This window comes from Pteropus medius, unplaced genomic scaffold (genome assembly GCF_902729225.1).
Source record: "Pteropus medius unplaced genomic scaffold, Ma_sr-lr_union100, whole genome shotgun sequence".
NCBI classification, from domain to species: Eukaryota; Metazoa; Chordata; class Mammalia; order Chiroptera; family Pteropodidae; genus Pteropus; species Pteropus medius.
Genome location: NW_024344378.1, coordinates 24,986,377 through 24,999,684, shown reverse-complemented (window position 1 = coordinate 24,999,684; position 13,308 = coordinate 24,986,377). Strand labels below are relative to the sequence as shown.

General features: G+C 42.0%; 1 protein-coding gene across 3 annotated transcripts in view; it reads left to right on the top strand.

Annotated features, from left to right (window-relative positions):
* Window positions 1-3,119: 3,119 nt before the first annotated feature.
* Window positions 3,120-13,308, top strand: part of PLCE1 (phospholipase C epsilon 1) — a 287,768-nt gene continuing 277,579 nt past the window's right edge. For all 3 annotated transcript variants that reach the window (XM_039871703.1, XM_039871701.1, XM_039871702.1), the window contains exon 1: window positions 3,120-3,328. The gene's annotated coding sequence lies outside the window, so the exon portion shown is untranslated. The remainder of the gene's footprint in view (window positions 3,329-13,308) is intronic.

The following is a 13,308-nucleotide window of genomic DNA, read 5'->3' as shown; positions in this document are numbered from 1 at the left end:
AAACTGCCTTAGTACTTCTACCCTCACGTACTAAATAACTCTGGGAAATTTGTTTTTGACCCTCTCCCCACTGTCTGAATGCACGAGTATGTTTACAGACAGCTGGTAAACCCAATACAACTTGATGCAGTGACTTCAAATAGGAGGAAATGGCAACTCCTAAACTAAGGTCTGGCTTGTTCCTTCAGTTCTTCCTTGGCTTTCAATGCTACCCAGATGTCTGTGGCAAATTCCTCATCTTGGCAATTAGCTTTTGTTTAACAAAGATCAATACATTTGTCAATGGGGCCTGTGCTGACTACTCAGTTTCTAATCTCAGAAAGTTTGTTTATAAATGGGTTAGCTGATGTCTGGTTTGTTCAGTGTGGCAAAGGGCCAATCTTTTTTTCTGTAATTTGTGCAGTAGGGGATATGGGGTCTCCCTCCCGTTGGCATCAATACCATGAAATCAGAGACCACTCCCCAACTGAAAAATTACAGAATGGAAGAGGAAGAAAGCAGGGATATGATTCCATTTCTTAAAATGATTTTATGACTTAAATTTGATAGTCTCAACATTTATAACTTATTTAAATCAGTTTCCATCAGACCATTATGTAACAAGTTCAAAAGAGATATGTGCTCTCTGCTGAAATTTCAAATATAGATGCACGACATTTAAATAAAGTTTCCACAGCATTATATCTTGGGGTTTTGTTTTTGTTGTTTTTGACTATGCAGAATGGTCTTGTATACAAAGATGCATAACTAAGTTTATTGAAGCTGAATTTTCCATGGAAACTGTCCAGTGCTCCCCCAAACTGCAGGCACTTTATCTGACAGTCTTTCTTTCTCCAGATAATGGCTGGCAGCAACCCACAGTGTGGAGGTTATATGCTGCACTTTTGAAAAAGTCTTGAATGGAGCCATTGTTCCCCTGAGATGGTCTGCGTATTTCACTGAACGGAGAGCAGGGTGTAAAAAAGGCACCTTGTGTGCAATTGCTGGCGAGGTTGGGGAGTGAATTAAAATCTCCAGAAAGTCTGGGCAGTGCTGTTCAGAGGAGCAATGAACCCTCTGGAAGCACTGTTAGCTCAGACATTCCAATGCAGTGAGGCAGCCTCAGGGACACGGCTCCCTCCAGTCTCATTTGGAGATGGAGCAAAGGAGCAAAGGGCCGAGCAAAGGACATTGATCTGGACCTGCTCTCTTTGCAAAGATTTGGGGAAGGCGCCCTCTTCCAGGGATGGGGTGATCTTGACTATCACACTCAGATAACTTCCCTGCCCAACGGACCTAGGCTTGCCTTGAGTAATAACAGTACAATGACTCATTTGGAGGAGTCCACGTTAACTGCTCGAGCATCCACCAGTTTGTAACAATCTAATTCCTGTGAGTTTAATTTAAAAAAAAAAAAATACAAGTCTTTGGGGACTCCAGGTGATTGATGATGTTTGATATTACTAGATTCATTAAATGCATTATAAAACCATAATATAAAACTATATTTAAATAAATAGCCTACCCTTGTTTACTGTTAGTGATGCTTTCTTTTTCCTGGCCCCTCCATTCACCTGTCCAATGCAGAGTAGGTTCAGGGGTTGAAGTAAATGGCCACTCCCAACTGCTCCAGCACTAAGATCTCAAGCTCTTAATGAACAAAATTTCCTCAGAGTCTTCTGCAGACACCGTGCCAAAATCAGCTCACAAGGGAGGAGGTAATGTTGATTTTCATTAAAATCCTAGCGGTGAGAAAACAGCAAAACAGTTTAAGTACCAAGCTGGGCACATTTTTCTTATTGGAAGGATTCTTTGGTGCCCTCCTGTGCATTCTTGTTCCAACCACTCCTGAGTCCTGGAAGCTTAAAGCAAGGGAGGTCACTTTTACCAGTGGACTGAAAGAAAAGGTCAAACTTGAGCAGAAGGAAAGTGTGTGGGAAGAAGTGGTGATGCTCTAGGTCAAGGCTCAGGCTAAGGGCAGGTACAGAATTGGAGTGGGAGATATCATGTTGGGTGGTCCCTATGAACCAGGAATATGTTGGATTCGTACAGTCATACGGAGTTAGTTTGGAAGGCAGTAGGGAGCCAAAGAAGGTTTCTGCACAGATTAAAGTTGTAAGCGAGAAAGAATAATACGGTTGTGGTGTGAGGAATGATTCAGAACAAGGAGAGGACAGATGGGGGGAGTTATGGGCCACAGGATTTGGCCCTGATTGAATGTAGGAGGGGCCAGACCTATGGAAAGGTCATTTGTCCACTAGAATAGGTACAGAGGGAGGAGGAACAGCTTTAGGGGAAAGGGAGGGGGATAATAATTTGATTTTCCTCCAGGTCTCTGGCTCTCCTGACTGCCAACTAGGTATAAAAACCACCCCCGTGTCTGGGAAAGGCTCCGTGCAGAGGCTGTAGTTTCTGGCAGTGGTGAACATTTTCATGTTTGCTTCAGCAATGAAAAAGCACTGGTTTTGGAGTCCACAGACCAGGGTGGCCGCTATTAGTAGTAAAAGAAGTATCTCTAGAGCCAGTGTGCTGGGTACGTTGTGGTGCTCCATAAATATTTGTTAAAAGAATGCATGACCAAACGGATTAGAGACTTGGTGCTTCCACTTACTAGAGTAACTGTAGTCAACTAATTTAACCGTCATGAGCCTCAGTTTCCCTATCTGTTAAGCACGGACGGTCGCCTGGGAGTAGGTGTTCGACTAAATTCCCGCAGTCTGAGGTGTACCGAGTTCCCGCCTTTCCCGCGGTCAGGCGACCAGGCAGCGCGCTCGCCAGCTCTCGCCTGGGCCTGGGTCAAGGGTGGCCCCCAGGGGCCCAGGCCGGGCGGGGGTCGTGCTGCAGGCGGCCAAGCGGGAGTGGCGGCCGAGTCCGCCCCTCGCACCCGCCTTCTCCGCGCTGCCCGAGGCCGGGGGCGGGCCCACCTCAGGCCGCTCCCCCGGCCGCCCCGCGGCCCGCGGCGGCGCTCGCGGCCTCTCACCCGAGGCGGGCGAGTTCTGGGAAAGACCGGCCCAGGGCGGGGGCCCCGCTGCCGCCCGCGCCGCCGTCCCGCCAGCGCGCAGAGCTCGGCGGGCGCGGAGCGACGGAGCGGCGCCCGGCCGGGCGCACACGGGCACGCCGGGCGGGCGGCGGGGGCGGCGGACTCCGGCGGGCTCGCGGGGCGGGAGCAGCGGCGGGCGGCGCGCCCCGGGCTCTGCCTCCCGGGCACTTGCCTGGTTCTCGCGCGCTCCTGGCTGCCGCTCTGCCGCTGACACACAGTAGCCGGGACACCCGACGCCGCTAGCGACAGGCGCGTCCCTGGAGGACGCTGCGCTGGGAGACTCCGACGCGACTGGCCATAGGAGGAAAGGTGAGGAAACGACCCTGTTATGTAGCTCGGTTCGTGAGGATTGGAGAAGGGGAGAGATGGACTTCTCTCTGAATCCAGGAGGTCCGCCAAGGGCGGTCGCCTGGCTCCGCGTACCTGGCGGAAGTGTGGCCCCCTCCCTCCGACCCCAACCCGCGGAGAAGTGAGGCAGGCAGCTCCCGGGGGAACGCAGGCCAGCCCTCGCCCTGTAAAGTGCCTCCTTCTCTGCTTCAGATGTTTGCCTCAGGTCCCCACTTCATTTTGTACACGGTGTGGAGGTGGCCGGTACAGAGAAGAAAAGTGTAAGATCTTTTTGTGGCAGTACCTAGCAACAGTATTTCAAAGAAGGTGCCCAAGAGATTGTTCCTGGAGAGATTTATCTACATCAAGTCCTAGAAAATACAGTATTGGACCGGGCCTCACTTGAAGTGGTAATCAGAAGTATGGCTACGTCTTTTTTCTTAAAGTCCTTTAGTGCTGTGATCATGAATAACCTAAAGCTAGAAGTCCTCCATGGTGGCCAATGTTAAATGCACAGTGTAAATTTATGGGGTTCCCCTCCCCCTTGCCTAGTATTTAAACCATGAGACGGTTGGTTCAACTAATTCCACCAATTATTCAGTGTAATAAAGATTAATCATTTAAAGATTTATGAGCATCATTTTAAATAGTGAGCTTCCTGAATAGATGTTAAGTAGGATTCACTTCATTGAAGTTTTATTTTCACACCGTTCATAATTTTAATTGCATCATATAGAACTTGCCAGTAGATCATTTAGATCTCTGCAAGATTAGTGTGTTTCCTTGTGTTTCTGGTAGGAACCCTTGGTAGGGATAGGGTGGGGCCGCTGCCACAGAATGGGCACAGCAGAGGTTGAGAATGCTGGACCCTACCAGGGGGAATTTTTGAGAGCCTGCCTTGGGAGGTGAATGCAGGTGACCCTCCAGAAGCCCAGTTGTCATTGGGGGAGAAGGGGAAGTGGACAATCTCTGGACACTGTATGTAGCCCTGTCTTTACAAATACTTTCTGAAGAATGCCTGACGATGCTGTCATCTAGAACATTCTTTTCTCTTCCGGAATGCCCTTCCTGCCCCCATTTCACCACTCTAAATCTTAACCAGCCTTCTGACTGAGATTTGTTTCTTCAGTGAGGTCTTTCCTGATACCCCAACCCTAAATAGTCAGCCTTCCCCTGCTCTGATTCCTACAGCATTTTACCTTTCTGACTTTTCTCCTCTCTGCCTCTTTTGAGAGTTATTTATGTAGACATCTCATTTTTCTCCACTGAAGGCATTGACTGTGGCTTTCTTGGCACAGTGCTGGTACCTAGAAGGCCTTCTAGAAATAATTATGGGCTGGTATTAAATGTTGACTCATTTTTCAATACAAATCTCTACTTGGGAGAAGGAGAGGATATAATTGAAAGGATTTAGAGAAAAACGTACTATTTACCATTCTCATTGTCCTCCATTTACAAGGGGGGTGGAATTTTCCATATACCCAGGAGCCATGCATAATAATCATCTTTGGTTTATGCCTTGGGATCAAGAAAGAGGTGAGATTGAGCTGGAGGGATGTTCTTCCAGTCTTTCTAGTAACAAGCTTCTTGGATGTGCTCCAAGGTTGACCTGTGTCATTAAAAATTCTAGGCTCAAGTGGGTTGTGGTGAAGCTAGATTCCAATGAAGTGGTTGGTTTTGTTTGTTTTCTGTTTGCAACTGGCCTTAGTCACAGTCTTCTCCGGGCTTTCGTTGTATACCTTAAAAAATTCATTTGATGTGCAGTTTGTTACCTACACATTTCTAAATGAATGAATCAACATTGAAGAGAATTGTGTATCATGTTTTCTAAAGCAGAGAGCAGGGAATGTTTCCCATGTCTGGGCAAGAGGAGATATCTGCACAGAGTGAGGCGGCTTCACGTTTGTGCGTTGCAGTCCCTGCCTTCCACACACCTGGCTGGCAAGCAGCCTGTGTAGGACAACTGCTTTGGTGGGGGCTCCTTCTCTGTCTACCTGGGCTACCTCTGGTGTGGTTTGGGAAGGGGCATCCAGGGAACACAACAATTTAGAGCTTCTGGATTCAGAAGGGAAGCAGGGAAGAAGCCAGAAAAAACGATAACAGCTAGAGTGTGAATTTGTTTGATCAAGTTTCTTTCTTCCCAACATTTGGTTGAGATCTTGGCATTGAGTAAGTGGGAATTAAGTTGGAGAGAGGGAAGGCAGGTGATTGGGGGGCATGGTGTTCCTGTAGAAAGGCTGGTAGGTGTTGATAGGGACTTAGGGAAGCATGTAGCCCAGTTATATTGGGTCCCTAAGAGGAGAGTTGGAGATGTGATGTGGGGAGTAGAGAATGAACATGTCAAAGATGTACTTTGCTATGGGCCAACCATGGGGCCTGGAAAGGAAGACAAAATTCTTTTAATGTCATGTGGTCCTTTCTGCTCTGGGGTGCGGAATTCAGGCTTGTTTTTATTAATGCTTTACTTCATCTTTGTTATGGTTTAAATAGATTTTTATGGGCCAGATTGGAACCTAGCCCTCTACAGCTGTCCAATATGGTAGCCACAAGCCACACATGGCTATTACATTTAAATTGAAATTAGTTAGAATTAAACAAAATAAACTAGCCACATTTCAAATGCTCAGTAGTTACATGTGACTAGTGGCTACCATACTGGACAATGAAGACATAGAACATTTCTGTCATCTCAGAAATCCTGCCCTGGAATATCGTTCTAAAAGGTTAATGCCTATTAATCTCCGGGGTATGGATTTTCAAACCAAATTTAGTCATAAATTAATATTTTTCTGTTTATAGTCCCCTAGTAAGTCTATTTAGATGACGATAATAGTAGCTGTTGTTATTGGTAATACTTACATAGTGCTTACTACATGCTAAGCAGTGTTCTAAGCACTTTACATCTATTAATTCATTTCGTATTAACAGCAACATTAAGCAGTAAGTACCAGAGATCTGTTATCCTTACCTGCAATTCCATAAAAAAAAAAAAAAAAAAAAAAACTCTGAAAACTGTGGTTTAGACATATTTGCTATACATCCCAGCTACAGGCTATGGCATATGTACTGGCTACCCTAACAAAAGCTAAAAAACTTCTGGTTTTGAACAAGGGAGTATGGACCTTCGTTATTATGCTCATTTTAAAAATGGAAAAACTGAGGAACTACAGGGCTAAGTAACTTGCATGAAATCTCAACAATATAGTGCCAGAGCCAGGATTCAGAACAGGCTGGCTCCAGACTTCATTCGCTTGACCACTGTGCATCAGCCTCTGGGCCCATCACCCAAAACAAATGACTGACCCTTTTTTGGCTGGGTGAAACCAAATAGCTTTAACTCTTTTGATTAGAAAGTTTCAGATAAGGCTATGGTTAAATTGTTTAGCAATTAAGGTTTTGAAATACTATGAATAGTTAAACCACTATCACAGGCATGCTTAGCAATTGTTTATCTTGCCCCTTTTCACCTTGTGTCAATAACAGTTTTGAGCCATTCTCTGAGTAAAAACTGGTAAGTAAGAGGTCATTCATTGTGGGCATTGGTTAAGCCACTGGCGCTTGTTAAAACCTGTGGCACATGGCAGTTTGTATACTCCTAACTGTTGTGGGGTAGAAGGCAGTGGATGGTTTGGTTCTGGTGTATACTGACTTTTGGGTTCTGAGACTTCCTGGTATGGTTTCAGAGGACCTGGATCAATCTGACTCAGCTGGAAGTTTCTCCAAGGGAGACTCTTCTTTTGGGAGGTAGACTAGAACTGCAGGGCTAGTCTTGGGTCAGCAATGGACTTTTCTCTCTCTCCCCACATAGTGGCAGGCCTAAGTGGTCCATCCATGGATTTTTGGTCCATATCTCCATTTGTATAAATTCTTGAGTAACCCTAAGTTTTCTACTTTGAGTATAAGAAAATGTTATGAATGCTCAGCTACCCGTGTGGATCTTTTAGTGGGGCTCTGCAGCACCCTTGTCTCTCTGTACCTCGAGAGCGTGTATACCTCTTATGGCACAGTCTTTAAGACTGCTAATGGTCATGGTGCCCCCTGGTTATAATGGCTTAAGGTATAGGACCAAGTTAGTCTGTTCCTATACGTACAGAGGCCCTAGAATCAAATTCACCTGGGTTGCCATACGCTTTGCCACTTACTAGCTGTACAACCTTAGGCAAGCAATTAACCTTTCTGTAAGATAGTAATTTTATCTGGTTGTTATGAGACCTAAGTAAGATAATTCACCTATAGCACTTGGTATAGTGCCAAGCACAGTCAGTGCTCAAAAAGTTAGCTACAAATATTTGTTAGTTTTTTCCTCTCGGACCACTTAAATCTTGCCAGTCTTTAGTTGTAGGCTTTGAAGAGGCATGTGTGGTAGGCTGAATAATTTTAATGGCTTCTCAAAGGTGTTCAAATCTTAATCCTCAGAACCTGTAAATATGCTACTTTATCTGACAAAAGGGACTTTGCAGATGTGATTAAATTAAAGATTTTGAGGCAGAGGATTATCCTGGATTATGTTGGTGGGCCCAATCTGTTCCAGAGGTTCCTTGTGAGAAGAAGACAAGAAGATCAGAGTTCCTAGCAGGAAGTAGGGGTAACGTGAGAAAGGAGTCCTGAGCCACAGAATGCAGGCCACCTCTAGAAGCTGAAAGAAGGAAGGAAAAAGATTCTTCTCTAGAGCCTCCAGAGGAAATGCAGCCTTGCCAACCCATTTTAGACTTCTGGCCCCCAGAAGTGCAAGATAATAAATATGTACGGTTTAAGCCATTAAGTTTGTGGCAATTTGTCACAGCACCAATAGGAAACTAATATGGTCAAGAGTGAAATGAAAGCTAGCAAAATAAGAGAACAATAATAGGCAGCATTTAGTGCAGACTTTGCTAGGTACTCTTTTCTGTACTTTGTATATATTAACCTGTCATCCTCACAACAACCTTCTGAGTACTTTTATTCTCTGCATATCATAGAAGAGAAAACTGAGGCACTGAGAGGTTAAGTAAGTTGCTCAAGTTTATGAAGCCAGTATGGGATAGAGCTGGAATATGAATCCAAGCAGCCTGGCCCTCTTAACTGTTTCCCAAGCTACTCCCAATGGCAGACACTGATGTGTTAAGTCTGACAATATCAGCTACCAAATGGTAAGCTACTATATGTATGGAAAAAGCAGTATTTTAATCGGAGAGGAGAAGAGCAATGTAGTTTCCCCTCTTCCCCCAAAAGACAACTGGTAATTGAAGTAGTTGGTAAGTTTTTGCTCTTTTTATCTCATATAATATATGTGGACAGCTTGAAGGCAGAGGACGCTGGCTTTGGGAGCAGTTCCTGTACTAGCCTCCCTCTCATGCTCCCACCTCTGTTCTTACAGCAGCCTCCCTCACTCACCACAGACCGCTGGCCCTAGTGCCCTGTTGGCTCTGCTTCCCACCTCTGCCTGTTTATTGGATTTGCCTCATTCCTGACTCTCTGCTCCAGCCCTGAATTCCACCTCCTCTGGCCCCTCAAATACTCAAACTTGAGATGATTAGTGTCAGGGCCCAGATTGTAAGGTGCCTCTGTGACTGCTATTGGGGGGTGGGGTGGGGTGGGGTATTTTTTCTTTTTTTGTTTGGTTTAACTGGCTGTTGTTGGTTTTCTAGTTGTGTTTCTTTTGTTTCCTCAAGCACATAATTCAGTGATATTGGTTTGGACAAGGGGTTTTTAAACTGTGTTCCAGGAGTGTTCAGGGCCTCTGCTGGGTGACAGAGATGAGAATCTCAGCCCTTTGTCCTGCTCCTACTGAGCAGCCCTGCTCTTACTCATTTTATATATTGGAGTTCTGCCTTAAATTTTGCATGAAAGAGGGGGTTCTATTGCTAGAGAGACAAAGAGAGGAGTTTAAGAACAGAACTTTCTCTATGTAATGGAAAGGACAATAGTTAAACCTACCTAATAAGTGAGCTAATTCATGTAAAGAGATTAGAACAGTGCCTGATATATAGTAATAATTCAATAAACACTAGCTCTAAATGATCTTCATTTTTATTATTACTGAGTTTCCCAATGGAGTGGCAGAGTAAGAATCTAGCGTCTTGTCTTCACAGGGTTCTGCTTTTTGGTAATGCTGTAGCTAGGGGTTTTAACTTTCATTATTCCTCTCTGTTTGCCTGGTTGCCACTGAAATGTCCATCATCCCTGACCATAGGGGACTTCAGGTGCAGCGATGCAGCCTCTACCCATGAGACCTTCTTGGGGCCCCACTGCTTCTGCCAGGAAGTCCCGGAGGACTTTTCTCCTTTCCTCCCCTGCCTGCCAGCTGTAGCGGGCAGGAAGTAGGAGCAGACTGAAACTCCAGTCTTCTCCCTGCTCCTTCTCTAAGACATTTGGTCTCTAATGCAGACTTATAGTCTTGAATCCTTTCCCTTCTACTCTTAGGGCTTGAGAAAATAATACAAAACAAAACATAAACATAAACAAAAACAGGGTAGCTAAGTTTAACAGGGATATTGGTCAAACAGTGCCATTTGACTTACTTAGCGGTGGTATTGCTGCCAGCTCTGTGGAGTGATCTGCTATGTGGTGGCTCCAATGAAAAGTGCTCCATTTATAAAAATACTGGAAGGTGTCCCTACAGAGGCACTGATTGCACATACACACAAGTCCAGACCTATAACAACATGTGAGCATTTATGTATTTTTATGTCTTTGTAGGAACAGCTACATTATAATAATATAGTGGTAAGGTTGCTGTATTCAGAATTAAGGAAGGGGCAGAAGCAAGGAGAGACTATTTTGATGACTTCATTTTAGGTTTAAACTATATAATATCACTGACTATGGAAAATCCAGGGAATGGAAAAAAAATCATTGGGAAAAACACATGTGACCAAGTGCATACTATACACATCTGGGATTAAAATATCATATAACACAGTTTAATTTGGATATCACTGGAACTGGTTCACGTTACTGTCATTTCTAAAGAAAGTTTCAATTCATTTGTTATTATTATTAACATGAACTCAGATTTCATTGATGAACATAATTTCACCTACGAAATGTTTGCCTGGAAGAACTGAAGCACTCTTTAATAGCCTGGTTTGTCAATCTCAAAGAGGTGGATAAAATTCAAAGAAGTTAAATATTTTGGCATGAAACTGTATTCCTTTTTTCTCCCTAAAGGCAGAATGAATTTGGATGACAGAGCAGAGCATGAGCCTCACTTGGTCTGCAGTTTTGTTAACTGCCGGAGTCTGAGCAGATTCCCGATTCACTTCTCTGCTACTCAGCAGGCTAATTAGTCCCTAATTCAGCCTGGTTTACTGTGCTTGAGGTTTTTCTTCCATTGAGCCTCTGGCATAGTTTTAAAATTCACAGTGGGAAGGATTGGTAAAGCTTGAGGCAGTTGTGAAAGAAACATGCTCAATTATTATTTTAATCTAAGAGAAGAAGGCAAGAACTTCTTAAGCTATATGCATGGAAGCTATAGAAATGTGCAAAAAGAACTCCAAAAAACAACTTTCCTGGACCATCAAGTGCAACATAACAGTCAGGCAGCCTTGTGGGTTCTCCTGTGACATTGCCTGGATCTCGGTTTTTTGACTGCTCTGTGCTGACTGAGAATGGGCCAGGCCTCACCAACGCCAAGTCATGGGATGGCTGACAACAGGTGAAGTGTGTTCCCGATTCAGGCTGGCAGGCCCAGATATTATTAGTTACAGAGGATAGGAAAGAGTGATTATTTCTAGCCATGCTGTGTATTTCTAATGAATTATCACTATCTGAACAGCCAGGTTTAAAATATATCACTATTTAGGAGGTATTAATTTTAAAAAGTATCTTTAACGCAAAACAAAATGTATTTTAACAACTACTATTTTATCCTTTAATTATTAATACAGACATTATGCATCTGTTTATGATTCATTTATTACTTTTTTTATTGTATGCTATGACAGCCAATAATAGAATTGAGGGCTAGAAGGGAGGGGGTCCAAGTTCGGCCCTCTGACTTTTAGAGTTGAAGGAACTGGTCTCCTGACTCAAGGATTTGACCAAAGCTACCTAGCTGGAGAGTGGCAGAACTGGGACTTTCGTTTGCTTTAAACAAAAATTGAGATCACACAGTAGATACATAACACACAATTGTGGATCCGGGATTCTTTGCTTAATATTCCATCATTAAGATGTTCCCATGCCATTTACTGTTTCCAAACCTTGATTTCAGTGGCTGGGTCTCACTCTAACAGAGGGATTACCCTTTCCCCTATTGCTGGAACTTCAGTTGTTGATCTGCAATATTTTTCTATTTAAATAACTCTCCATTGTCCAGATCTCTAACTCTTCAGCACAGCGTTCTAGAAGTGGGATTACTGGGTCAAAGTATAGAACTTTTTTAAAGGCTCCTGATACATACTACCAAGATGCTCTCCAAAAAAGCTTGTACCAATTCGTACTTCTTCTAATGATGTACTACAGTAATCTTTCCAGTGTTATGTCATTGAGATACTGGTTTTGTGATATCTCTCATTTTTATTATTTTTGCCAGTTTTATAAGCAAAACTTGATATTTGATAGTTTGAATGTGCATTTCTTTGATTATTAGAAATAGAAAAATAGACATACAAATTTGCTTTCTCTTTGTTAATTATTTAAATGTTTCCTTTGTCCATTTGTCTTATTTTACTTGAGATTTCTTTAATGAATTAAGAATATACCTTTTATCATATTTTTTTGTAAGCATTTTCCTATCTTTGTCATTCAATGCTGTTTTTCTCAACTAGCACTTTTTCCTGATTACGAAATAATACAAGTTAATTTTGGATAATTTGGGAAATAAAGAAAAGCACAATAAAGAAAAAGTCTGAAGTCACGCACAATTCTGTCATCAAGAGTAATTACTAACATTTGGGTCATAGTTTTCTAGAGTTGTTTTTTTTTGTTTCCCAAACTGAGATCATGCTTACATGTTTTATAATTTGCTTCTTCACTTAACTTTGTTAATTATAATTAAGTGATTTATTCCCACTATGGGATACTATGTATAAATGGTGATAAAATATCCTATTTTTCATGTTTTTAATGTAAAGAACATTTTCATCTTCATATGGCAGACAAATCTTTGTCCTCCCCAATGATTACTTCCATGGCCTTCAAATTTGTAGTCTTTTTCTACTTTCTGTGATTAACTTTATTTTTTAGCTTTTAAAGTTTTTAGCTATATTCACCTTTTCCTTTGAAATCAGTTTTTTGTAAATATGGTGAGTTGAAGACCTAACTTGTTTTCTAAATACTTAATCTTAATAGCATGTTTATTTACTCATGTGTATATTTATATTCTTTATATAATTGCCTTAAATATTTATTGGATAATCCTAGATGATTTCTAACCTCATTTTGTATATTTTTAAGTCAGTTTTAGGCCTAAGATATTTATCTGTAAATTCTTGAATGAGTATCACATTGTTTTAGTTATATTAGCTTAATAACATATATTAATATCACATAGAGCAAATCTCTCTCATTATAATTATTCAAATATTTATTTTTCCTTGCTTATTTTTGCAAATTAAATTTTGAGACATTTTGTCACAATCTCAAAAATCCATTGTGATTCTGACTGGGATTATAATAAATCTATATAATAATCCAGGAAGAGTTAATATGTTTACAGTAGTTAGTCTTTCCATACTGGCATATTTCTTAATGTACTCAAATTCTTTTATATCTCTGTTAAGTTTTGTGGTAGTGTTCATATTAATTATATATTTCTTACTCATTTTTAAAAAATATTTTTTATTTAATCCACTTAATTTTTAGCTGATTCTCCTAGCTTTTTAGATAGAGAATTGTGTTGTCCACAAATAATGATTACTTCACTTTTAAATCAGAAATTCCTGGACATTAATAACAAAGAGTGAGGATAATAAACCTTTTTATTTTATTCCCGAATTTAATAGACATGCTTTTCATATTCACTCGTAAGTATGATGTTG